The 20,996-nt window shown below is 40.6% G+C and overlaps 1 protein-coding gene across 1 annotated transcript in view; it reads right to left on the bottom strand.

Annotated features, from left to right (window-relative positions):
* Positions 1-2,135: 2,135 nt before the first annotated feature.
* The window catches only part of SMPX (small muscle protein X-linked), a 51,409-nt gene continuing 32,548 nt past the window's right edge, over positions 2,136-20,996 (bottom strand). Inside the window, exon 5 of the mRNA XM_012477507.3 lies at positions 2,136-2,566. The gene's annotated coding sequence lies outside the window, so the exon portion shown is untranslated. The remainder of the gene's footprint in view (positions 2,567-20,996) is intronic.

The raw sequence follows: 20,996 nt of genomic DNA, 5'->3' as shown, positions 1-20,996 counted from the left end.
TAGTGTTCCTTACATGAGCCTGATCAGAATGTGAGGCTTTTTGTAAATCCTCTAACTGCTCTAGTTAAAAATGAGGGATTCATTTGGATAATTATCATCTCCCATGCCCTCGGCCTAGCTTAGAATACTACTGTGTCATTCAGCTATTCAGTAAGTAACCTTGGAAACAAAGCTAATTACCTTTCAGTCTGTGCTGTTGAAATGTAAAGATCATACAAAATGAGTGCTTGAGATAATTCTGGAGAGGCTTATGTGTTCCTAATGGCTTCTGCTCCAAAGAGAGAAGCTTTCCAAGTGTCCCGTGAGGTCCTGGACTGAGTGGGGCCTTCTTTCACTTATGCCTCAAGCACGGTATAGGAAAATCCCATACACGGGGAAGGGGGGAGACAGACGTATGAGGGGTTGTTTTAAGCAAGGTGATTTTCCTGGATTAATGTGCTCTGTGTTCTCCCAGCACTTAACATAGTAGACACATAGTAGGCATCCAGAAAATGTAGGTGGAGTGATTGTTGTATTGTACTCAAAGATACTCAGCTTGTAGTAGAATATGATTATCACACCATTTACAGCGTGCCCACTGAAAACTGAGTATGGTACCTTATGCTTACTCACACCAGAGTTGTTTCTCTCTCTCCTAATAAATCTTCATCGGTTTGTACTTTGTTTCTTTTTCATGGAAAAGTTGCATATGGTTGTTTATAAATCTATAAGATAAATAAGGCTGTTTCAGTGAGACATATAGGTTTTTAAGGAGCCAAATGTGTGAATTTTAAAAATTATAACTTCATCGAAAGCAAAGACTGTGTCTTTTCTTATATTTTATTATGTACTATCCAATGAATGATAGAATGTGGAAGTTCCTAAATCCTATACATAGTGAATTTGAGCCTTAACAAAATACATTACGCATTAAATTTAAAATTCAAAAAAATCCATAGAATTTCTCTAATGACTTTGGTATGTCTTGTGCTGCAAATTTGCCTTGGAAGACTACATTAAAATATGAAGACAATTTTTATAACATTATACCAGAACTTAATTTTGAAACTGAACACAATTTACATTAAAACAAAGTGAGCACTGAGGCAAATTTGGTAACCCTACCCAACTACTCTAATCAGTATAGAGTGAGACAACTTGAGGTAACCTAACACCTATTCAGAACCTGTTTACCTCATCTTCTGACAGATTATTAGGCTGGTATATTTTGGTTTGATAATCCCCATGCCAAATGTATATATTAGATGTAGATGACCAAATAAACCACAGTCTGTGAAACACATAGTACCTATGACCAGACAGGCACCTTTTTGGGAAAACTTAAACTCATCAGGCACTGCTGACTCTGTGGCCAGTCACATGTGTAGGCAATGATAGTCCTGCTTTTGGAAACCGATCTCTATGAAACAGAAAAGCAGGAGAGTAATTTATACTTGGGATGTTTCAAAGTACATCTGATTTTTTACAATGGTTGACTCTGAAGCAAGGATCAAAGTCATGCAGCCTGAGACATGGTGTTGAGGTCTCTGCATACCAGGTAGGTGACATGCTTGCTTTTCAAACAGTGTGATCTTGATAACCTGGTCCCTCAAATCTTCACACTGTGAAGTTGCCCGAGCATTTCAGAAGATCACAGGACTCTAGAGGAGCACAGGTGATTCTTTTTGGTCTATGATAGTGTTGGGCATTGATTCAGTTGACATAGAGACTCTCCATTTTAGCAGCAGGAGACATGTTTCATCTTTGGATGGCTTTCTCCTCTCTTGTTCTGTTTGCTCAGCTTTACTTTATTGTGCCTTATAATGAACTCTATTCCATCTGGGTGAGGGGAGTTTCTAACTTTTAATGAACTCTATTCCATCTAGGTGAGGGGAGTTTCTAAGCCTCTATAGATGTAAAATGCACTCACTGTAAAACTCCTCATCCTTGGCGGAAGAGTATCAACGATATCCAATTCCTCAGGTGATATTTAACTTCATATGAGTGATCAGTCAGCCACAGTTTTACCCATGGTACTCAATAATTCAGAATGAGAGGCCCCCACTTAGGCAATATGGGATTGGACTGATTCATATCTCATTTCTCTCCAGCTTAGGGAATATGTAGCTATCTGAAATATAAAAATTTAGTCTAGATTCACATTTTACATTTACTCAAATATTTATTTGAACTCATAAAAAGTTTATTGCCATAATTTAAAAGGTGAAGAACTAAAACACTTTCCAAATATTGACTAAAATACTGTAGGAAGTAGCTTGGAAACTCATCGAAATCATTAGGCACATTGCCACATCACTCTCCATAAAATCATATCCCTCCTCAAAACCACACCCTCCAGGTGGTGAATTTATGGGCTAATTTGTTTTGTGAGGTGCCAAAAGCGAAGATAAATTAAAGTAAGAAATACAGCCAACTAGAAGGAAGATATGTAAATGTACAAACAGGACATTTCTGCTAGAATCTCAGGCATTCAGGAGGTTCGTAATCGTCATACAAATATATAAAATTTTAGTGAGCTATATTCATTTGAATCCATCCTCTTCCTCTTTAATTCTTCACATCAAGTCTGCAAAAGAAAAAACAAAGGAACCATGAGTTTTTTCTCTCCAATGTCATTAAGGCATAATTGACAAAAATGGTATATATTTATAGTGTACAATGCACTGTTTTGATATATGCATATACTGTGAAATGATTAAGTCAACATAATTATCATATTCGTCACCTCACATACTTATTTTTGTGGTGAGGACATTTAAGATCTCTTAGCAATTTTCAAGGATACATTATTAACTATAGTCATGATGCTGCACAACAGATATGATATGGTTTGGCTGTGTCCCACCCAAAATCTCATTTTGAATTGTAATAATCCCCACATGTCAAGGGTAGGACTAAGTGGAGATAATTGAAGCATGTGGGCGGTTTCCCCCATACTATTCTCATGATAGTGAGTTCTCATGATACCTGATGGTTTTATAATGGCTTCCCCCACTTTTGCTCTGCACTTCTCTTTGCTGCTGCCACATGAAGAAGGAGTGTTTGCTTCCTCTTCTGCCATGATTGTAAGTTTCCTGAAGTCTCCCCAGCCCTGCAGAATTGTGAGTCAGCTAAACCTCTTTCCTTTATAAATTACCCAGTCTCAGGCATTTCTTCATAGCAGCATAAGAATGAACTAATATGAGATCTCCAGAATATATTCCTCTTATGTAACTGAAATTCTGTGTTCTTTAACCATCATCTCCCCATCCACACCACCCCCCCAAGCCCCTGGAAACCAGCATTTGACTCTCTGCCTCTATGAGTTCAACGTTTTTAGATTCTATGTATAAGTAAAATCATGCCATATTTGTCTTTCTATGTCTGGCTTATTTGACTTAGCATAATGTCCTCCAGGTTCATCATTAGTTTAATTTTCATGAGATATGTTAGGGACAGATTATAAATCAATATGATAGGAACAAGTCAAAATTGAAGACCCCATTTTCACTTGAAAACTTCATCTCTCAGTTCCATGAATGTAAATGAACTATGGGTAGATGCTGTGGCCATCAACTTTGGCTCTAGTGATTTAGGTAATTCTAAATTAAATTAGGATAGCTTCTACTGAAGGATTATAGTGTAAGTCTTATGATTATGGCTTGTAAGACCATTGGTGCCTGAGGTAAATTTGCATTCATGGCTCCAGTTCTTCACCTCTCCCTACTGCCATGTAACTTTGTAGTTTTCTACCACTGTGGGTGGGGTATAATTTCTCATGCCTGAGTTTGGCCACATGTCTTGCTTTGGCCAACAGAATGAGGCAGAAATGATGGTGTGCCAGTTTTGAGCCTATGCCTCAAGAGATATCACATGTTTTTGCTTACTTTTGTATTTCTGCTATTGCCATAACAAGGGTATGCCCAGGCTAGCCTTCTAATCCCAGAAGAAGGACAAGAAATATGTGGGGCAGAGTCACCCCTGCTAAAGCACCCTAACCAGGCCCCATGCAGAGCAGAGCCCCAAGATGACCTGCAGACACAACAGTGAGGCCAGCCAAGATCAGCTGAGCCCAACCTATATCAGCAGAGCCCAAAACATGTGAGCTAGAATAAGAAATGATTTTGTTTTAAACATTGAATTTGGGGGGTGGTTTGGTATGCAGCAATAGCTAATTGATATGCTGCCACTTCTTTTCAAACCTCTTGTAATGCAGGGACTCTTGAATACTATTTACACATTTATTTTTCATTAGTCTTTGGTGTCATTCCTAGGGTGTTTTCTTTATGTGAATGGGCTAAATCTTTTCTTAAAAATTGAATGCTCATCTTTTTTATTGTCAATGGCTGGAGAAAGAAAACTCCCTAGACAAGGATATTCCCCCCGCTGGGGCAGAAACTCTGGTTCGGCACCCTCCATAACCCTTGTTTTTCTCTACTACAAAGGCTGGTGAGCCAAATATACGTTATTTCTCAGTCTCTCTTACAGCTAGGGGGAGCCATGGGACCCAGTTCTGGCCATTGAGCCCTGAGAAGTCTACATCAGAGATCTGTGTATAAGAAAGCTTCTCTTTCTTGTATATTTCTTTAGAGATCACAAAGCCCATTGTGTCATTGAACATTTCTAGCATTACTGTGATGCAGGTTGTGTTGTACTCACTGTTAGATGAAATACATGGAGGTTCAAAAAACAAAGTAGCTAGCTCAAAGTCTCACGGCTGCTAGGTAGAAAAACTGGGAATTTAACACAGTTGTCCTGACTTTGGGGATCTTTCCACTCCACTAACAGGATGGATGGTTTGTGAACCAGAGGAAAAGGTAGGAAGTTACTAATGATTGCAGAACTGAAAATGCTATCAACAGCAGTCAGCATAGGTTCTTGTATTTCCCCAGCATTTTATCTTATTATCAAAAGAACAAAATATGAGATCTACTCTCTTAATACATTTTTAAGTGTGTAATACATCATTGTTGACCTTAAATACAATGTTGTACAGCAGATCTCTAGAGCTTACTCATCTTGCTTGACTGAAACTTTATGCCTATTGATTTGTAACTCCCCATTTCCCCCTGCCCCCTGGCAAGCACCACTTCACTCTTTGATTCTATGTGTTTAACTATTTTAGTTATAAATATGAAGTATATAAATATGTCCTATTCATTTTTACATCCCATTGCCTATCATGGCACCTGACACATAGCAGGGGTCCAGCGATTGATGAGTTGGACTACTGGGGAAATGAAGATAGAAAAGAACTGGAGTTGCAGTTATAGCCAAACCCACATTTTTCAATGTGTGGCAGCAGTAATGAGTGAAGACCCATAGATGCAGAAATTCAGGAGTGTTGGTTTGATGTGCTATGTCCCCACTATGCTGCCAATTCTGCCCTAGGTCCCAGCTCTAGCTCCATGATGGCAAGGGTATGTTCTAGCCACTTTACTGCTATGGTCACTGTGCTGGGTGACATATGGCCAGTCTCTCTAAGTGAGAGGCCGATGACAAGCTTCCCTTGAAGCCGAGGCATTCCTTGGGCTTCTCTGAACAGCATGGAATGGGCGATGACCCACAGGAAATTGTTGCTGAAGCATGTTTTATGAGGTGTGATTTCTCTCCAAGATGTGTCCAGACTGAGAAGCACCATCTGCAACCCAGAAATGGGTACCATTTATATGGCAGGTTTAATATGGACTCCGATAATGCTTTATCTGTCCCAGATAGATAAGTGAAATTATGGCTATACTCAGAAACACAGGATGAGCCATTTGTATTTGAAAGCCATAAGACGCCCTTCACTATTGGGTTCAGTTTATAGTCCTCTCTGACTTTGAGACACTTTTGTAAACATAGAGAACTAATGGGTTGATAAAGACAATGTGGTATATATACCCCATGAAATACTACCCATCCATAAAAAGGAATGCAATAATGTCTTCTGCAGCAACTTGGATGGAGCTGGAGGCCATATTCTAAGTGAAGTAATACAGGAGTGAAAAACCAAAAATATGTTATGTTCTCAGAAGTGAAGCTAAACTATGAGTATGCAAAGGCATACAGAGTGATATAATGGACTTTAGAGACTCAGAAGAGGAAGGGTGGGAGGGAGGCTAGGGATAAAAACAACATATTAGGTACAATGTACACTATTCGGGTGAGAGGTGTCAGAATTCATCACTATATAATTCATTTATTAACAAAAAACCACTTGTACCACAAAAACTATGAAAATAAAAAATTTTTTAAAACACAGAGAAATCTTGATCCAGTTTCCCCAGGCCACCATGACCACTGTGAGATGACCATATTATATAGAAAAACAAATACATGGAATTCTTAATATAACACTAGCCCCAGGGGAACTGTGCTCTTTCTCTTTACTTACTGCAGCTGAGAGCCAAAGGAAGCCTGAAAAAAAAAAACTGTGAAGAGGGAGAAGCTGGGCCAGTGCTATCAGCCTGTGTTCATGTGGGAGTGGAGAAACAGCTGACAGTGGCAGTGCCAATTTTGAGCACCTAGTAGGTGCCAGGCGCTCCACCAACTGAGTACACAGCTACCTTGTTCAGCCTACAAAATAAACCTAATTCTTCTTTGCAGAAGGAGCCAGGCATGAGGTGGCAGATGAAACAGAGGAACCATTGCAGATGTCCTGCAGATCACCCTGTCCCTCAGCTTCCCACACTCCTGCGTTCCGGTAGAATTCAAGAGGGCCCAACAAGCCTGGAAACAGGACTGCACTGATGGATAAGGTCAGATATAGTCCTTCCCAGAGTACAAAGTCCCCAGAGGGCCAGAGTCTCCATCCCTGGCTTTTGGAGACTCAGTGTGTGCTCGGGATGCCGGCATGATACGAGAATACAAAAATTTGGGAATCCAGAGACCTGAGCTCCCTGCTCTTCATCAGGGCTCGAATTTAGAAATGAGAAACAATGGGAAGGGATCCAGACCTAAAATTGCCCATGCTGTAAAGCACACTTGTTTGTCAGGGTGTTGGAATGCAAGTGTATTGGGCTGTCTCCAGGGCCACACTGCTTTGCTGCCTAGACAACAGCTGTCAACTATTCTCCTGTGCCCTGTTCTCCTGTAGGGGACATTTGTGAGAACGATGGGGAAGGTAAGGCAACCAGCTGAAAAGTTATTCTCTAGATACCCCACATACCTTTTGTACTCAAACCAAAAATGACATGGAAGCACAACCTCTAGTTTACATTTGGGAAGGGCATATCTTGGCTGGTGTGGGGATGATACACCAACTATCTCGCTTGTGTCACCCTAAGTCCAGACATGTGATGTTTATGCCTTGCTGTGACCCATTTATAGCGGTGTTACTCATAGTCGCCATGGCCCCACATACATCATGTGGGAAATGGAGTCCACTCAACACTTGTCTGCATTTGGTCCTTTAACCAGACACTCAGGGCAGTGCGATGATTACTTCCTCCTACGTGGTGCTAAATTATAGAGCCATAAACACAGTGACACTCAAAAGTACCTGAGAGAAGGCAGTGCCTCATGGTCTGGTTCCATATGCATTGGCCAACTATGCACCCAGAGCAAACTGGTTAAAGCTTTGGAGTTACTTAAAGGGCATCAGAAATAAAACAAAAGCCTGGAATTTGTAAAGTCTTCTAGAGTTTACAGAGCACATTCACACACATTGTCTTTTGTACTCATCAGGACCACACCCTAAGGAAAGTGATACAAGCTACAACTAAGGCTTGTAAGGAACAACACACACCCAAGGTCAGAGAGGTGATCAGCCTGGAACTGCACCCAAACAACTCAAAACCGAGAACTTTCTTTTGTCCCAAACAGGTACTGGTAAAGTCAGAGAAAGAAAACTCTAAGTAAAACTTAGAAACGTTTTTTTCTAAATTGTGAAACATCCACCAAATTTTCCTTTGCAACTCATTAAACCTTTGGTAGTTAAAGTGAAAACTGAAATATTTCTACCAATAACTATATAAAAACAGGGAAGAAGAGAAAGGCACAAAGACCAGAACATTTGTCTTGGTCAAATCCTACAACTGAAATCCAGATTAAAGAAGTGCTATGTGCAGTTCCTGAAGAATCTGAGTGACCATAAAGTAAAGGCAAACTGCACATCCAGGTCAAATCTCATTAAAATATTTTTGATTAATCCCATTGTATTGAGAGTTTGTTGTGTTGGATATCAAGTCAGAGTTAGGGGCTGGCAACTGAGATACAACATTTGTTTGGTGAGATCTTGGTGGAGAAAGGGGCATTATTAAAGACCAGTCACCATAGGCAGCTCCAGATTTTGTGGGAAATTTCTCTTCATCCATCAGAACATTCATTGTCCTCCCTGTCTCTAAAGTGGCCACCAACTTCATTGGAGAAATAGTGACCCAAGATTTCCCTACCAAGGCAGAGTTTAATAAAGTCTAGAAGTAGACAAAGTGATAAATAAGTCAAAGAGACTGATGTCTTAACCAAGAGGTTCTCAGCATTTCCAAAGATAACAAAAGTCTTTCTACATTGTTTATGCCTTGGCATTCAAGGCCTAGAGACAATGGTGATTATATCAGAAGTACACAGAATCTTCCTACAACTCTCCAGCAATGATCTGTGGCAGCCAGGGTTTCTGGAGCAACCAAACAGAAAACTAATTTTTGACATTTAACTAACAGAATGTGTGAAACAAATGTAGGCCTCCCTGCCTTCTTCCCATAATGCATTCCTGGAAAGCACATTGTCATAGAAATCACCTTAAAGCTGAGTGATTGATTATTTTCACAGTCACAATGATGGTAATGAGTGGTCCAAAGACTGAGTACTGAGATAAAAAGATGGCTTTTGACGTATTATTAGGCAAAGATATAACTATAATATTTTAAAATAGTAAAACTTTTTCAAAGACAAATGGAACTAGAATTTTGGTATTTATCCTCATTTTAGAAATTAGGAAATTAAGATCCAGAGGGGTTGAGTCACTTGTCCAGGATCACACAGCTAGCTATTGGCTGATCCAGGATGAGGTTTGGAGCTCTTTCTGCTACACTAAATTCTTTTGTAAAACTTGTAAAAATTAGCATACGTCTATTAATCTGTTCTCACACTGCTAATAAAGACATACTCAAGACTGGGTAATTTATAAAGAAAAAGCAGCTTAATGGACTCACAGTTCCACATGGCTGGGGAGGCCTCACAATCATGGTGGAAGGCAAAGGAGGAGCAAAATCACATCTTACATGGCATCAAGCAAGCAAGAGAGGACATGTGCAAGGGAACTCCCCTTTATCAAATCATCAGATCTCATGAGACTTACTCACTATCTGAGAACAGCATGGGAAAGACCTGCCCCTGTGATTTGATTACCTCACACTGGGTCCCTCCCATGACACATAGGAATTATGGGAGCTACAATTCAAGATTTGGGTAGGGACACAGCCAAACCATATCATTAAGTAATCAGTACATATTGGAAGTATATTAGAGGCACACATTAGCAACTGATACACAGAAATATATCTGTAGTGTACCTAAAAGTTGACTTATCAAATATTCATGCATTTGTTCTAATGAACACCAAAATTCAACTTAAAAATATTTCTTGCCTTCTCAGAATCTAGCAGTGTTTCTAAAAATACTTCATATAGAGTAAAATGCACAAATCTTAAGTGAACTTGATGAATTTTTTACCACGTATATATCCATGTATGGCCTTTATTTTTACATAGCTCTTAAATACTACTGTATATGCCAGAAAATCCTCAAGGTTTTGTTCATTTGAGAAATAATAGTTCCAAGAGATGATAAAACAAGTTTTCGTTTTGAAAGAAAGGAAGGGGAAAAGAGGGAAAAAGAAAAGCATCAGTCATCAGATAAATTGAGAAATACGGGGTTAAGCAAAGATAAACCATTTTCTTAGTTTAAGGGCTCCTTGAAACCTTAAATATACAAATATATGTTGTGTGTGTTGGGTGTGGGGACCATACCATTGTAGCATTTTCAAAATTGACTCAATCACTGAAGCATTTTTCCAGTTTTATACTGTATCAATTGTTTATCATTCATTATATCACAAATAGTATCCATAGTATTTCATCAGGTGGCTGCACCAGAGTTTGCTTAATTGGAATCCTATTATTGGACACTTAGGTTCTTAATCAACTTTGCTACCATAAATGAACACAACTTTTTCCATGTGAACATTTTCTTTAGAATGGACTTCCATCAAGACATAACTAGGTTGGAAGATATATAAATCCACAATGGCCAGGAATTTCTCCATTTATTAACCCCCCCACACTCATCATTTATGCTACTGTGTGCCTGCTATACAGAAGATACTCAATATTTGTTGAGAATGAGTATATATCTTTTTCACGATCACTTTCCTATTCATATTTGTGGATTTTCTTAAAGGAAAAACAGTAACTGTTTTCTTGAGCATTCCTTTGATTTCTAGTGAGGCTGCACATTTTCTTAGGCTTCTCTACTAATTATACATTCACTTTTGTGAATTGTGAGTTCATTTCCTATGTCTATTAAGGTGCTAGCATTTTGCTTTCCAATTTACATGGGCTCTTTATATAATTATACATTTCATGCAAAACAATTTTCTTGATAGAGTTTGCTATTTAATGTTTGTTATTTTTTTCAAGTAACTTTTTTTTTAATTATGGAGAATTGGAGGGATGATTTTGATGCCTCTTCTTTAAAAAGCTATCCAGGGAAGTTTAAATCAATGCCTTCATTTTTTCCTCTAAATCATTCCAACCATTATTTTAAAAGCTACTTATATCCAAACCTTACCTTTTGATGCTAACATCAAATGGCTTAATTTTATAATCTTAAAAGCAATAAGAGGCCAAAAAAAGAAGGACGTTTATGGAAAGGAAGAAAGCATCATCAATTTGGAGATTTGAGATCTTGTTTATAGGCTGTTGTAACTCTGCTGTGTGTGTGTGTATGTGTGTGTGTGTGTGCGCGCGCGCGCGCATGCATGCTGGTGGGGGCGTTAAACCACCTAGAATGAGAGTTCAAGCATGGCTACACATTAAATCACCTGGGGGGGAGTTTTTATAACCATCCAAAAGCCCAGGCTGTCCCAAACCAATTACATGAGAGTCTCTGGAAGTGCAATCAGTAATTTGTAAAGCTCCTCAGGTGCCCTGATGTGCAGACAAGGTTGAGAACCACAGCCTAGGAGGGCATCTCAGTCTTCAACATCCATATGAATCCCTGGGAATCCTGTTAAACTGCAGATTCTGACTCAGAAGGTCTGGGGAGAGGCCTGAGACCACACAAATCTAGTAACTACCCAGGAGATGCTGTTGCTATTGGTCCATGGACCACTTGAAAATGAAGGTTCTAAAGCAGTAGTTTTCAATAGAGGGAGAGAATGATTTTTGCCCCCTACCCCATAGTGGGCATTTGGCACCATGTGAAGACATTTTTTGGTTATTACAATCAGGAAGGGGAGGGTACTACTGGCATTTGGTGAGTAGAGGCCAGGGATGCTGCTAACTATCCTAGAATGCTCAGAACAGCCCCACCGACAGGGTTATCTAGCCCAATTGTCGATAGTGCTGAGGTGGAAAAGAGCAGGTTTAAAGAGAGCTGTTTCTGATGAAAGACAATGATCGCAAACCTGAGCTAGAACAGAGCTTTGTGCAGTGGTGTGTTAAGTGATCCCTTCTGGGAAGCATTGCTGATAAAACATATTAGTAATTTTCTAATCAACTTTAATGAGATTAAGAGCCCCTTTTGAGAGATTTGATATACCTGCCTCACTAAAGTCACCTTGTAACAGAGTTTACTGATCACTTGTACCTTGTCTTACAGTGTTATCTAACCACATGTTTTCCTACTCCAAGTTTTAGAACTGGAGTTTTGAAGCCTCTTTAAGCAGCTTTAAAATAAAGCTTTGACATGTGTTTGCAGTCAATTCATCAGAGAAATTGCTTTTATACTCTTTGCCTTGCCAGTTTCCAAGTTGGTTCCCAGGTGGGACCCTGTCTCAGCAGTCAACTAATGTATCCTGAGTGCCTACTGTGGAGACATTTTCACAGCCCACTCTGCCTTCAAACCCAGCTTTCCTGCTTTCTTCCTATGCTACCTTGGGCAACTTACCCAACAACAAAAGCCCCAGTGTTCCAAAGGATAGGGAAATAATGATGTCAAATTCACAGGGTGGTTGTGAGGATAACATAGTAAAGCATTTAGCAGAGTGCCTCTGACATAGTCAGCATGTACTATTAGTATTATTCAGGGACAAAGATCCACAAAAAGCTTATAAATTAAAACATCCCTTCCTCCTCTTCTATCTTCCAAACAAAATTCAATCTTTGTCATTTTGGCTTCAAGCTCTTTGTGGTGCTGATGGTTGTGGAGATCTAAATGTGTAGAGAGGAGAACTGAAAAAAGTGAATTGAGTCTAAATTACATGGAAAAGGGACTTGGGGACTCAGTGGAAAATAGGATTTCTTGGAAAGAGAGAAGAGAGATTTGAGGTAAAATGTCTCCAGGATGAGGGAATCCTGGGCCAATGAGAAGATTTTTAGGTAGTTTTACAGTGTGTTTTACAATGTAAATCTTTTTTTTTCTTTTTTCTTTTATTTTAAATTTAAGGAGTACAAATGCAGTTTTGTTACATGGATACACTGCATAGAAGTGAAGTCTGGGCTCTCAGTGTAACCATCACCCAGTGTTCATTGTACTCGTTTACAATGTAAATCTTTCTTAGGTGAAGATTTACATTCCTTTCAGGGGCTAATATGGTTTGGCTGTGTTCCCACCCAAATCTCATCTTTAATTGTAGTTCCCATAATCCCCACATGTGGTGGGAGAGACCGGGTGGGAGGTATTTTAATCATGGTAACTGTTCTCGTGATAGTGAGTTCTCACGAGATCTGACGGTTTTAAAAGGGGCTTTTTCTCCTTTTGTTCGACACTTCTCCTTCCTGCATCATGTGAAGGAGGATGTGTTTGCTTGCTCGCCCTTCCACCATAATTGAAAGTTTCCTGAGGCCACCACAGTAATGCTGAACTGTGAGTCAATTAAACCTCTTTCCTTTATAAATTACCCAGTCTTAAGTATGACTTTATTAGCAGCATGAGAACAGACTAATACAGGGGCCATTTTTAGAAAACAATGTGTTTCTTTTGGACACAGCTCTGTGCTTAAAGCTGCTTAAATGGTCTTAGAAGTGAAAAGCAGAATTCCCCGTTTTATTTGGGCTACGTTATATACTATAAAATATATTAGGCACTGGGGATACACTAATGGACAAATCAGACAAGTTATCCCCCTTCGTGGAACTTAAGATCTAGAAGGAAAATCAGACAGAATAAACAATGACAATCCAGTCCTCCATTGTGATGAGTGCTGCTATCCTGGGACAAACACAGGAAGCTATCGATGCTTTATCCAGTTTAAGAGGAAACAGACAAGTTTTTCAAAAATAGTATTTAACTGAGACTTGAATAATGAGTAGGAATTAGCCAGCTAATGAGTACAGGAGGAAACAAAGATCAAAAAAGAATGTCATGAGCATGTGTAAAGGCCTGGAATCAGCATGTCACCTCCATCGACTGGGAGAAGTTCACTAGGGTTGGAGCAAGGAATGTCCTGCGCAGGCAGAAATGCAAGATGAAAAAGGCCTGCCGAGTCTGAGACAGTTAACACAGGCCGTAAGGGTCACGGGGAGCCGCTGAAAGATGTGCAGCAGGGCAGTGACCTGATCCATTTTGTGGGGTTTGGTTTTGTACTTTTTGAAAGATCCACTGACTGCGGGGCTGTGGCAACTGAAAACAAGTGAGAAAAAGCTTTAAGTAGTGAAGTGCACAGGTCACTTTAACAGCTGTGGCCATTAATGCTCCAATTGTTCAGTGAGGTCACCTGTGTGATAGCAACAAAAATACATAGTGGATGAATGAAATTTGCAAACCTTATTTCAAGGTGAAGAGAGGGGTAAAACATATGAGAATATCACAGCACTTGTCCAATGGCTTGTGCCTGAGGATTGAGAAGGGAGTCACCTGTCCATTAGCAAAGGCCCAGGGGCTCCTCACTGAAGCATTTCAGTTCCAGATCTCAAACTTCCATCGAGGGCTGAGGAAAATTCCCACGGGCTACACAAACATTACTTTGAGCAGTGAATCCAAGACAACTTGCAAGTGACCACATACTGTTGGGCAAGCAGTGGGAACTCATACTGAGCTCTCTTCTGTCAATTTGCAGTATTTTGTGGGCTGTGAGGAATTTGAGCTCAAATAAAGCAGAAATGGGCAGTCTCTCAAATCCCTTGGCTTAATTTATTGAACAGGGAAAATAAGCCTTGTGAGAGAGACAGTTCCATTCCCAACGATTTAACCATTAATAAAGTCCTGCTATAAATGGAACTCTGGAGAGAAGGTAGCTTGTCAGAGGGCAGAGGAGTGGGCCCCATTAGACAAAATAGGTCAAGCAAGGAGAAAGTTGTCATTTCCTGACTAGTTAAGCTGATCAGACATGACAAGCCTTGTCGTTTTTGAACTGATTGAAAAAGGATAGAGAATATACAAGAGGTTTCTTTCTTCTTGTTTCCTTTCATGGAAGATGGCTATTTCAAAGAGGATCCTGAAAAGAACTTGATAGTAGTTAGCACAATTTTGAGTTTTGTGCTTTAAAATGTGTATGTTGGCCTGAGTGTGTGTTTGTGTTTTCAGAAACATAGGTTTTCACAGAAAAAAAAAATCTGTGCTTCTCTTAGGAAGTTACTTGGGCTTCATTCAGTTTCATCTCAGATTAATGGAATTCTAACTCCTGAGGAGAGTTTTCCCTCCCATTGGTTGGATTTTTCATGATATCCTCTGCTTTTTTCTTGTTGTTCTGGTTTTGACCCTCAGAAATCCAAAGAGAGGCCAGGAGCGGTGGCTCATGCCTGTAATCCCAGCACTTTGGGATCCAAGGCAGGCAGATCACCTGAGGTCAGGAGTTCGACATCTCTTTTTAGTAGAGGTGGCGAAACCCCATCTCTACTAAAAATTGAAAAATTAGCTGGGCTTAGTGGCGCACACCTGTAATCCCAGCTACGCGTGAGCCTAAGGCATGAGAATCACTTGAACCTGGTAGGCGGCAGTTGCAGTGAGTCGAGATTGTGCCACAGCCCCTGCAGCCTGAGCAATAGAGTCAGATTCCATCTCAAAAAAACAAACAAACAAACAAACAAAAAAAACCAGAAAGAAGTCAAAAGAGAGAGCAGGAAAAACATTGCATATGGGAGCAAGCTAAGGAGAGGGAACAGTGTACAAAAGCTAAGATGTATCCCTCAAACAATAGATTTTTAATTCACTTCTGGATTTGCCTCCCTGTAGAGGTTCTGCCTTCCTCTCCCTCCTTTTGGACCCCTCCCTACTAATGACTCAAGGAAGTTAATAAAAGACTTTCCTCAGTGCTCACACTATGCACTGTGCTTGTGCACTGTCTGGTTTACAAAGGCTTTCTCTGTTAGAAGCGTCAGAGAAACTGGCTTCATATTTGGAAATAATTTTTCTAATCTCCCCAAAGATAAACGTTTGGTGTTTTAAATAAATATAAGAAATTGTTGGGTGATGAGGATCAGGAGGGGTGAAAGAAAAGCAAATACTGAAATGTCACAGCTACATGAATTTGAGAATCTCACTTTTCTGGACCTCGGGGTCCAGAAAAACGAAAGGGACAGGTGGCTATGGTAGGCGGCTATGGTAGGCAGCCTTCAAGATGGCTCCCAGTGATCCTTGAATCCTGGTATTCATATCCTTGTGTAGTCCTCTTCAACACAGAATAGGGCTGACTTGTGTAATCAGTAGCATGTTATGAAAATGACAAAGTATGAATTCTAGGCTAGGCCATAAAAGACTTTGCTGCTTCTGCCCTGCTTTTTCTTGGATCATTCACTTCAGGGAGAGTTGGCTGCCATGTTGTGAGGGGACTCAAGCAGCCCAATGGGTGGGTCCACATGGAAAGGCACCAAGGCCTCCTGATAACAGTCATCACCAATTAGCCAGTGATATGAGTGAGCCATCCTGGAAGTAGATCCTTCAATCTTAGTCAACATCTCACTACAACCTCATGAGGGACCCTAGGCTAGAACCACCCAGCTAAGCCACTCTAAATTACTGATCCACAGAAACTGTGAGACAGTATTTATCGTTCTTTAAAGTTTTGAATAATTTGTTACACAGCCAAAGATAACTAATACAGCTGCCTTAGCCCAAGTTCAGCTCTTGTATTTTATGTGTCAAGGAATAGGTGAATTGGTGGGAATTATGAAAAGTTCATGTTTAGTGTGACATGTCAAAAACTGGATCCTAGCTACAGGGTAGGACCATATTGCTCTGGGCATTTATGAAATGGGGAAGAAAGATAAGTAGCCAGAATCTAGAGAGCTGGCATCCTGAGAACTTACGGATTCAGCTTTATGGGAGTCAGCCAACACAGCTGTCTGACCTTGAACCAAAGTTTACAGTGCAACTGCTCAGCACCCAGTGATTAGTCTTTAGCATGTGATACCAAAAACATAACCCACTTATGTTTATACATGCAGAGACAGAACTTGTTAAAAGAAACTCCAATGGAATGGGGACTTACTTGGATTCTCCCTATAATGAGTCATTCCCAAAGGGTGCAAGTGGGATTATCTGAAGGGAATAGTGGCCCTGGCAGTTTTTAGAGGGAGATGAATTAGATAGGGGTTAAAAAGTGCTGAGTTCACAGTTAAACCCATGTGATTCTCCAGGGTATGGTACATATCTGGAGAGCAGTGAGTATAGAGAGATCTCTCCATTGGGCTGGGTCTCGGTTGGACTAAGTGACATTGATTGTCCCCTAACCTGTGAGAATATGACTCCACATATTGCTGGGTAGACACAAGTCACAACACTGACAAGACAGCACATTTATTAGTGGGAGCTAGAGTATCTTCAGCCCCTTCTAGGCCTGATATGGCTATTGTTAGGACTTATATGACAGTCCTGAACTTAGTATCTCTTTTCTATGTCCTATCCCAAATAGAGACTATGGCTCACCACTGAGTCACCCTGTAAATAAATGCACATCTCTGCTGCATGACTTTCCAAGAATGCTTGGCTCTTTTCCACCATTGGATACTTTCATTTCAGCAACCAGTACATTCAACCAAAGAAATACTTTCCCAAGCAAGAAAGATTTCAGTCTAGTTCATCAAAGGACGGTCTGAGAAATACCTTCTCAGTCCTTCTCAGACCAAGACACACATCAGGATCACCTGAAGATTCTGTGAAACATACCGATTCCCAGGCCTATCCTGCCACCCTCCAACAATTAACTGATAGCAAGTGGCACTCAAGCAAGTCCAGGTGATTCTAATGTGCAATCAGTGCTAAGGACCACAGATAGAACTGTATCCAATGTTTTGTTGCTGCCTGACTCTGTAACTTGTAACTAAGATAATTAGAATAAAAACAATGGTTCTCATCAAAAGCCCAAGGCTGGACAACTGAGTTGCTCAGAAACCAGCTTCAGTTCTTCTGTCATAGTATTTGAGAAAAGCTATAAAGCTGTCTATTAGGCTGGGTGCAGTGGCTAACACCTGTCATTCTAGCACTTTGGGAGGCTAAAGCAGGAGGATCTTTTAAACTCAGGAGTTTGAGACTAGCCTGGACAACATAGTGAAACCCCATCTCATACTATGCAGCCATAAAAAACGATGAGTTCCTGTCCTTTGTAGGGACGTGGATGAACCTGGAAACCATCATTCTCAGCAAACTGACACAAGAACAGAAAATCAAACACCACATGTTCTCATTCATAGGCAGGTGTTGAACAATGCGAACACATGGACACAGAGAGGGGAGCATCACATGCTGAGGTCTGTTGGGGGGAACTAGGGGAGGGACAGCAGAGGGTGTGGAGTTGGGGAGGGATAACATGGGGAGAAATGCCAGATATAGGTGATGGGGAGGAAGGCAGCAAACCACATTGCCATGTATGTACCTATGCAACAATCCTGCATGTTCTTCACATGTACCCCAAAACCTAAAACACAATAAAATATATATATATATATTTTAAAAAGCCAAGTGTGGTGGTGTGTACACCTGTGGTCCAGCTACTCGGGAGGCTGAGGTGGAAGGATCGCTGGAACCCAGGTGGTCAAGGCTGCAGTGAGCCATGATCATACCACTGAACTCCAGTCTGGGGAACAGAGTGAGACCCTGTCTCTATTAAAAAAAAAAAAAAAAAAAAAAAAAAAAGATAAAGCCGCATATCAATCTGCCAAGTAGCTGTGATCCTTTAGTCCTGTCTTTTCTTGGACTTGAAAAGTGTTCAAATTTAGAAACTCTTTTGTGTTTTACTTCCACTACCTGGACATCCACAAAAGCATACTTGAATGAAAATTATCAAACCCAGCTTTTTGTCTCAGCATATATTTGAACCGTGGCAAGGCCTTATTTAGAAATACTTTCATTTTGGGAAAATGACTTCATTATTCCCAATCATTTCATCCAGGCATCTCTCAGTATTATTTCTTACAAATGCATGTAAATCTAGAATGATCTCAAAATAAAAAGTTAAGAAAAAACAGGTGATAGGCTGGATTTGGCCTGTGGGCTCTGGTTTGCCAACCCTTGAACTGTAACAGTGTCAGCACTTAATAAACTAGCTACAGAAATTAACATTGTTTCAGTGAGATTAAGTGACTGTTAGATAAATTGATGTAGAATTTCCTATCCTTTACATTAGGATTGTTCCTCATAATTTACCCAGCTCATTTCACCCCCATGGACCTGTCTGCCACATGGATAGTCAGGCTGGGGTAATAATGAAAAGTCAGACAGCCTGGATTTGACTCCTGGCTGCCCCACTGTCTAGTTGTGTGACCTTATGGAAAGTCATGTAACTTCTCTGTGCCTCGGTTTTCTCACCTGTAAAATGGAGCTCTTATGTGTACTAACTCATTGACGTCTCACAAAGTTAAGCGCTTGCAACAGTGCCTGACCATTGGAAGCACTATTACAAGCATTTGTGATTATTGCTTCATTGATAAATAGTATATATGGATTTCAGCAAAGAAATCTGACCAAGCTTCTCACTGTACTCGTGGAAACTAGCCTGAAAACTGTGGAGCAGGTGATGGGATAGTTAGGGGATTTCTGAATGTCCAGAGCTAAACAATCTGATTGATGGCTCTAGGTCAGTGGTTCTAACAGTGTGATCCCAAACCACCACAGAAGCAGCAGCATTCTCTAAGAACTTGTCAGAAATGCAAACTCTGGAACCCATCCCATAACTACTGAATCTAAAACCCTAGGGCTTTGGCCTAGCAATCTAAGTTTCAGCAAGTCATCTAGATGATTCTGACTCATGCGAAAGTTTGAGAACCACAGCTCTAGGCCAATCTGAAAGGGTTTCCTTTGCGGCCACCCACAGGGTGCTGTCCTTGGTGCTGCCCTGTCCCCACTCTCCTCAAGTCTCAGTTAAAGATAAGAAAAAGCTGGCTTCTCAAATTGGCAGATCATCCATGCAAAGCCAGCCTGGAGGAATGATGACACTATGTGATGCTAGAATGTGGACCTGAAATGAACTCCACAGGTTGGAAGTGCCAGCCAAAATTGTTTTGATTTTTAATAGAGATAGCTTTTTTTTTTTAACCTAAGTTTCTAACTCAAGTTCTTGGCATTTTAACTCCTACATGTTCAGTAAGGTTGCCAGTGGTGCTGTGGGTATCCAGGCACTGTGACCCCAGTTAGCACCATGGCATAGGCTGCAGGAATCCAGCCAGTAATGGAAGGTTGGCCCTGAGTACAGGAGCAAATCTGGCCTACCACCTCTTGATATTTCAGAATTTGATCACATAGTAAGAAAGGGTGCCACACAGGAGATAAAACTGAATCTGGACTCAGTTATGAAGGGATGGCAATGGGGGTAGTGAGGAGGATCGGGAAGCATTCTAATATAGTTGCATTTGCCATCTGTACTGGTCTAGATCATTATTGGCTGTTCTGTCTTATCTGGGGCACGAGCTCCTCTTCCTATGTGCTGGGAATCCCTGCCAGCCAGGGGCTGTGACACCAGCTGGGTTTCTGGGGTGGCCTGCTCCTGGCAGTGAAAGCAGGTCTATAATTGGCCCATAATTGGATTGGATTTGGCTCAGAATGACTCCCAGACTCTCTCTCTCTCCTGATGGATAACAAGCAGTAAACTTGTATATGACCCCGCAAGGAGTCTGGGACACCATTTCTTAGCTGTCAGTGGAAATGGAGAGCTTTCCGGAAGAGTTGACCTTTAGGATAATGGTTTGGGGGCATCTTGAAGCGAAGTTTTCCCCAGAACCATTTGTTTGCCACCTGGTCCTTCTGAAATTCAGACATTTCAACCCAATTTCCAAATCCTGGATCAAATCTGTCCTGTACCATGTGTGTGCATATATGTGCATGTGTGTGTGTGTGTTGTGGGGGGTATGTTTGTATGTGTATAAAGATTACAGTATGACTTTTTAAAATTAGATAAGAAATTGAGATAATACATTTCCTTTGAAATATATCTATAGATAGAGGTGGGTAGATTAACCTTGAATTTCTTTCCATGTCAGTGATAAAAGTCCTTCTGGGTATAAGCAGGGGCATTATCTGTTCAATTCTGGCCCATGCACTGGATTGTAACTAATCCCCTTTCTTGGCACCTGTTGCAGACTACATGGTGATCCTACTTTTCTGATTAAAAGGGATTACACCTATTTTCTACAGATGGACTTCAATAGGCTTAATTAATAATTAGTCTGAAAATTAACCTTCTCCGGAGGGAGACGACAATACACCCCACAGTCTTCCACCCTTTGTGATGTTGGAAGTCATGTAAGAATGAACTGCAAAGTCAATTCCTGCCCTAACTATTTCACAGGACTATCATGAGGTTCGAAAGAGAGCATGGACATACATGGAAGTACTTTGGAATTCTTAAAATCAAGTGCAAGAATTTGTTAATGTTATTGCTGCTATTATCCCCTAGTTAAAAGATGTGACTTTGCGTATGTTATAAAACTTCCAAATAAACC

This window comes from Aotus nancymaae, unplaced genomic scaffold, assembly GCF_030222135.1.
Source record: "Aotus nancymaae isolate 86718 unplaced genomic scaffold, 86718_ANA_hifiasm-v0.15.2.pri h1tg000058l, whole genome shotgun sequence".
In the NCBI taxonomy this organism is placed as follows: domain Eukaryota; kingdom Metazoa; phylum Chordata; class Mammalia; order Primates; family Aotidae; genus Aotus; species Aotus nancymaae.
This window is presented reverse-complemented; position numbering and strand designations above follow the sequence as displayed.